This window comes from Rhinichthys klamathensis, unplaced genomic scaffold, assembly GCF_029890125.1.
Source record: "Rhinichthys klamathensis goyatoka isolate OS25496 unplaced genomic scaffold, OSU_Roscu_1.1 h1tg000654l_1, whole genome shotgun sequence".
Classification (NCBI taxonomy): Eukaryota; Metazoa; Chordata; class Actinopteri; order Cypriniformes; family Leuciscidae; genus Rhinichthys; species Rhinichthys klamathensis.
In genome coordinates, this window is record NW_026607098.1 from 614289 (window position 1) to 621491 (window position 7203).

Consider the following 7203-nt stretch of genomic DNA (forward strand, 5'->3'; position numbering starts at 1 on the left):
AGGTGCTTTTCTCAGAGCGGATGCGGCGTTTCGTAAAGTGACCACTAGATGGCGCACTTTAACTTGACTAATTAGTGATGAACTTTCTTTTTGAACTCTGTTTTGAACACAACACAAATAAATGTCATACCAGTCTCGCGATGACGTACTGGATTCAATCAGAGATTTTAATTAAATCCAAAACGCACTAGACGCGTGATTTTTTAGTAGCCTATTCGTTTTTAGTATTTGATTTTAATATTAGGCTAATATTAATTAACAATATTTTTCTTAATTCCATTTCTAAGGGCCAGTGATAGTAGTTAGAAATTAAAATGATAAGGAATATGAAAGAAAATAAGAAAATAAATTACTAAAAATAAAGGATAAACATTAAGAAGTTTTTAATAAAATACACTTATAAAATATAACATAAAATAATAATGAAATGTTTGTGTTGCATTTATATGTAATAAAAAACTACATAGTAAAAAGTATATTTACATAGTCAATTTAAAAATGTCACTATAAAGTTTTCTAAGGAAAGCAATACATTTTTGCATAGAATAGAATAGAATAAATGCAAAGTTTCTGTGATATATAACATACCCAAGTCTTGAAGTTATTTTAGTTGTTAGATCAGAGAAATGTTTTTCACGTGTAAGTGACTGATGTATAAGCATGATGTTTAAGCAATGAATAAGTAAATGTTTTTTTACTGGTGTGTCCAGCCATACAGTCTGGAACTTTCTTATTATAAAAGGAAAGATGAAAATGTGTAGACGGTAGATGCAGAGCTCTATTTCTGGCACTGGTTTTATGCTTTGTCAGGTGTTATTGTTCTTGTTCAAGTGTCTTGTAAGGGAATAAATGTATCTTTTCAGTTATATGAAGGGCAAACACTTGTGCATAATCCGTGCTGACATGTAAATGAATGTAATGTTGATGCATTCATTTATTCTGCAATCATTCATTACAAGAGAATATAAATCAATAGTTCACCAAACTCATGTTGCTCCAATTATGGATGCAATATTTTTTTTATTTGCAGCTCTTTTCCATAGAACAATATGGAGTGCAGTTCATAGTGCTTAAGAATATCAAACAAAAACAGCAACAACAACAAAAAGTCCTAAAATTAGTCCATACAGCTCATTCTACTTCTTATGTTTTCTGAAGTCATATTCAAAATGGTGTACTGTGTTATGACATATAGGCTACGTGAGAATATACTGCATTATTGTGTGAATGACACCAAAGCTGGCTAAAAACAATACAAGTGACAATAAAGCTGTCATCACATCGTTTTTTTCCCACCACACCCTGTTTGCCAATGCAGTTGGTGATTTCATTCACGAAGTTTTGTGAATTTGATATATGAGGGGAAATATGACAACCTGAATATGAGTGTGTGTGCATGCTGGTGCATGTGTTTGATTCAAGTGTGTGTGTGTGTGCGCGCGTAAGAAATGAGTAAAAACCCTGTAACCCACATGTGTGTGTGTGTGTGTGTGTGTGTGTGTGTGTGTGTGTGTGTGTGTGTGTGTGTGTGTGTGTGTGTGTGTGTGTGTGTGTGTGTGTGTGTGTGTGTGTGTGTGTGTGTGTGTGTGTGTGTGTGTGTAAGAAATGAGTAAAAGCCCTGTAACCCACATCTCCTTTGTCTTTGCCATATGACAATGGCTGTAAAGGGCCGTTGTAGTTTCCATGGCAACATGTCTGTGACTAAAAATCAGGTTATGGGTTAGCAGGTGCATGAACATGCATATGTGTAGAGAAGTTTAACTATATTTCAATCACACTCCCCCGGCGTCTGAGGAAATATATCTCCAACAGACACAAACGTCACCTGTTACCACATTAGTTTGGATAGCTTATGATAGTTGAAAGGCACAAAATGCACAGATATAGGCCTATATTGAAACTATATAGTTTTAGACTAAGCATTTGCCTATTTAAATCCAATTAACTTTTTCAATAATTTTTTTTTAAAGGAAGTCAGAGTTGTGTTAATATATATACTTTTTTGTTTAAAAAAAGTTTTAAAAAATACGTAATTATGAGAAGTGCCCTTTTTTCACTTGAGCCCCTGCCCCTCAAAATGTCTGTGCACGTCCCTGTTTGATGCTATTATGAATCAAACAACAAAAGAAAAACAGAAAATCACTCACTGCTCTTGATTGGATAACTTGCCCGCAGATTTAGGTATGCCGATTCTGGGTCTTAGCGCTAGTTTATGATAAACATTTTGTATTCTAATCGCAGAACTATGGAAGCTTGTTTCCGCCACAGAATGAAAAATAAAAAAGGTAATTGCGACTTTTTATGTCACAATTCTGACTTTTTTTTCTCACAATTGCGAGATATAAAGTTAGAATTGCGTGATATAAAATCGCAATTGCGTGTTATAAAGTCAGAATTGCGAGATATAAAGTCAGAATTTATTGATATAAAGTCGCAATTGCAGGTTATAAAGTCAGAATTGCGTGAAATAAAGTCGCAATTGCGTGTTATAAAGTCAGAATTGCGAGATATAAGTCAGAATTGATTGATATAAAGTCGCAATTGCGTGTTATAAAGTCAGAATTGCGTGATATAAAGTCGAAATTGCGTGTTGTAAAGTCAGAATTGTGAGATTTAAACTATTCTGAGGGGGAAAAAGTTAGTCTTTTTTCCCCCTTAGAATTGACCTGATAACTCGCAATTGCGAGTTTATCTCACAATTCTGAGAAAAGATGTCAGAATTTCGAGATATAAACTCAATTATGTGTTATAAAGTCAGAATTGCGAGATGTAAACTCGCAATTGTGAGAAAAAATGTCAGAATTGTTAGATAAAAAGTCGCAATTCTGTCTTTTTTTCTCGCAATTGCGACTTTATTTCTCAGAATTGCGACTTCATGTCTCGCAATTGTGAGATAAAAAGTCGCAATTATTTTTTATTTTTTTTTATTCAGTGGCGGAAACAAGCTTCCATACAGAACACATCAGACATGCTTTAGGCAGAATTCTATTAAATTAGCCCATGATTTACACACCCTCAAGTCTAGGTGTAAATGACATTCTTCTTTCAGACGAATACAATCAAGTTATATAAAAAAATGTCCTGGCTCTTCCAAGCTTTATAATGGCAGTAAATGGCCGTTTATGTTTTGAAGTCCATAAAAGTGCATCTATCCATGATAAAAGTGCATCTAAGTGGATCTATCCATGATAAAAGTGCATCTAAGTGCATCTGTCCATGATAAAAGTGCATCTATCCATGATAAAAGTGCATCTATCTATGATAAAAGTGCATCTATCCATGATAAAAGTAAGTGCATCTATCTATGATAAAAGTGCATCTATCCATGATAAAAGTGCATCTATCTATGATAAACGTGCATCTATCCATGATAAAAGTCCATAAAAGTGCATCTATCCATGATAAAAGTGCATCTAAGTGCATCTATCCATGATAAAAGTGCATCTATCCATGATAAAAGTGCATCTATCTATGATAAAAGTGCATCTATCCATAATAAAAGTAAGTGCATCTATCTATGATAAAAGTACATCTATCCATGATAAAAGTGCATCTATCCATGATAAAAGTGCATCTATCCATGATAAAAGTGCATCTATCTATGATAAAAGTGCATCTATCCATAATAAAAGTAAGTGCATCTATCTATGATAAAAGTGCATCTATCCATGATAAAAGTGCATCTATCCATGATAAAAGTGCATCTATCTATGATAAAAGTGCATCTATCCATGATAAAAGTGCATCTATCCATGATAAAAGTGCATCTATCTATGATAAACGTGCATCTATCCATGATAAAAGTAAGTGCATCTATCTATGATAAAAGTGCATCTATCCATGATAAAAGTGCATCTATCCATGATAAAAGTGCATCTATCCATGATAACAGTGCATCTATCCATGATAAAAGTGCATCTATCCATGATAAAAGTAAGTGCATCTATCCATGATAAAAGTGCATCTATCCATGATAACAGTGCATCTATCCATGATAAAAGTGCATCTATCCATGATAAAAGTAAGTGCATCTATCCATGATAACAGTGCATCTATCCATGATAACAGTGCATCTATAAAAGTGCATCTATCCATGATAAAAGTGCATCTATCCATGATAAAAGTGCATCTATCCATGATAAAAGTGCATCTATCCATGATAACAGTGCATCTATCCATGATAACAGTGCATCTATAAAAGTGCATCTATCCATGATAAAAGTGCATCTATCTATGATAAAAGTGCATCTATCCATGATAAAAGTCCATAAAAGTGCATCTATCCATGATAAAAGTGCATCTATCCATGATAAAAGTGCATCTATCCATGATAAAAGTGCATCTATCCATCATAAAAGTGCATCTATCCATAATAAAAGTAAGTGCATCTATCTATGATAAAAGTGCATCTATCCATGATAAAAGTGCATCTATCCATGATAACAGTGCATCTATCCATGATAAAAGTGCATCTATCTATGATAAACGTGCATCTATCCATGATAAAAGTAAGTGCATCTATCCATCATAAAAGTGCATCTATCCATGATAAAAGTGCATCTATCTATGATAAACGTGCATCTATCCATGATAAAAGTAAGTGCATCTATCTATGATAAAAGTGCATCTATCTATGATAAAAGTAAGTGCATCTATCCATGATAAAAGTGCATCTATCCATGATAAAAGTAAGTGCATCTATCTATGATAAAAGTGCATCTATCCATGATAAAAGTGCATCTATCCATGATAAAAGTGCATCTATCCATGATAACAGTGCATCTATAAAAGTGCATCCATCCATGATAAAAGTGCATCTATCCATGATAAACGTGCATCTATCTATGATAAAAGTGCATCTATCCATGATAAAAGTGCATCTATCCATGATAAAAGTGCATCTATCCATCATAAAAGGGCATCTATATCCATGATAAAAGTGCATCTATTTATGATAAAAGTGCATCTATCCATGCTAAAAGTGCTCCACACGGCTCCGGGGGGTTAATAAAGCCCTTCTGAAGCAAAATGATGAGTTTGTGTATGAAAAATATCCATATTTAAAACTTTATCGACTAAAATAACTAGCTTTCGGCAGACAACCGTACACAAGTCGACTTGCGCCAAAAGAATAACACTTGACGATGTATGACGTAGATGTAGGAGTAGCGTAAGCTTTAACGCCTCTTGCGGATCAAACAAACAGGGCTGGGCAACAAACTCAAGCTCCTCCCACATTTCTCTTTAAAAAAACTTCTAATTTGTGACCGGTGTGTTATTTTGCTCTTTCCTCTGTGCGTCCGCGTTAATCATTACGTTGTGCGTCAGGTCAAGGGTCTCTCTTTCGCCGTAAATCGATCCGTACGGCCGTCTGTCGGAAGTTATTTTAGTCGATAAAGTTTTAAATATGGATATTTTTCTTACACGAACGCATTGCTTCGCTTCAGAAGGCCTTTATTAACCCCCGGAGCCATGTCACGACAGTCCGCCAGCAGTCGTGGGCGGAGCCTAAGCATTTGTGACGTCACAAAAAAAGCTACAATCTGCAAATGGCTTGTTCTGAGACTCTGCTGATGATTTATGGGGATTAAAATGTATTAAAATACTACAATTTAAATTAATCATTTGATACAATGCACTTATTGTGTTTTTGCATTGTACTTATATTTAAAAAAAAATACCTGAATGCAATTACAGCTGTAATTAATTTCTTTAATTACATCTATAATGACCGTTCCCTTACATCTTAACCCATGCACCTTAAACCTAACCATACCACCAAACCTGTACTAACCATCCGTATACACCTTAATAGCAGCAAAACACTTTTGCAATACATCATTAACAATAACTTCATTGCAGGGGCGTAGAATTTAGTAGGGACGCTAGGGACGCGTCCCTACCAATATCCAGTGAGACTGATATATCCCTAGCAATATTTTCGATCAAAACTTTAAATATATTAAATATTGATGTCCCCGTCCCCACCAATTTCAAAATCAAACCTACGCCACTGCTTCATTGTACCTAACAATTTTTTTTATTTTTTTTTTAATGTAAGTACATTAAAAGAAGGTAAGAAGGTAAAGAGGTTCTTTTCATCAGACTGTGGAGTGGACAGGGTTAATGGGCGTCATCTGAGGAAGAGACTATTGTACGTTGGACGTGGTTTGGTGTGGCATATGACTAAAGATTGATAAATGCAACGTCTAGTACAACAAAGAACAAGGCATGATGACTTATAGCACCATTTTACCCTTGAGCAAGACATTTAATTCAGATTAATACCTCAATAGGATAAAAGTGTCCGTGATTTTCTTCTTTAGTGCAGCTCTGTGTGAACAGCTGATGCATTATTTCCTTTTAATAACTTTATGGTGGTGGTCAAATTATGTCTGTGGAAATTTAAGACTCTGTGACATAGAATATTCCACGAACACCTTCAGATTGTGAAGGAGGAGGAACCTGACAGATTTCCGGTCAGATGACAAAAAGCAGTTCCTCAGAAAGAATCTAGTGTGATTCAGCAGGATCTATCCATGATCAACCCTATGAACCGATACAGCTGTTGATGTGAAAAAGGCAGAACATTTGCATTTGAAATTTTCTTCAGTTCAGCAGAATATATAATGAGTGCTCTTGTCTTATATTCCAGTGAATTCCTCTGTGGTGAGTTGAGACAGAGGACGATAACTTTAGTGTGGTGTGTGTGTTGTGAAATATGTGTCTGGAGCCGTTCAGAGGGTAAAGCTCAGTTCTGGGCAGATCTCTGAGTCAGCAAATCACAGAGCAAGATGTCTGTGTAAACCTGCATGGACAACCACACACACACACACACACACACACACACACACACACACACACACACACACACACACACACACACACACACACACACACACACACACACACACACACACACACACACACACACACACACACACACACACACACATTGGGAAGTTTTATCCACTAAATTAAAAAACACACTTTACATTGCATTAGCAGCCTAGTTCTAATGAACACATTACCTTAATAACCTCTTTTGTGACGATAAGTACATTTTTATTATAATTTACATTTTTATATATTATATTTTGCATTATATTTATTTAATAGTGATTGTTGGTAACACTTTATTTTACAGTGTCCTTGTTACACCTGTTACATAGTTACTATATTAATAACTAAAACTATACTATT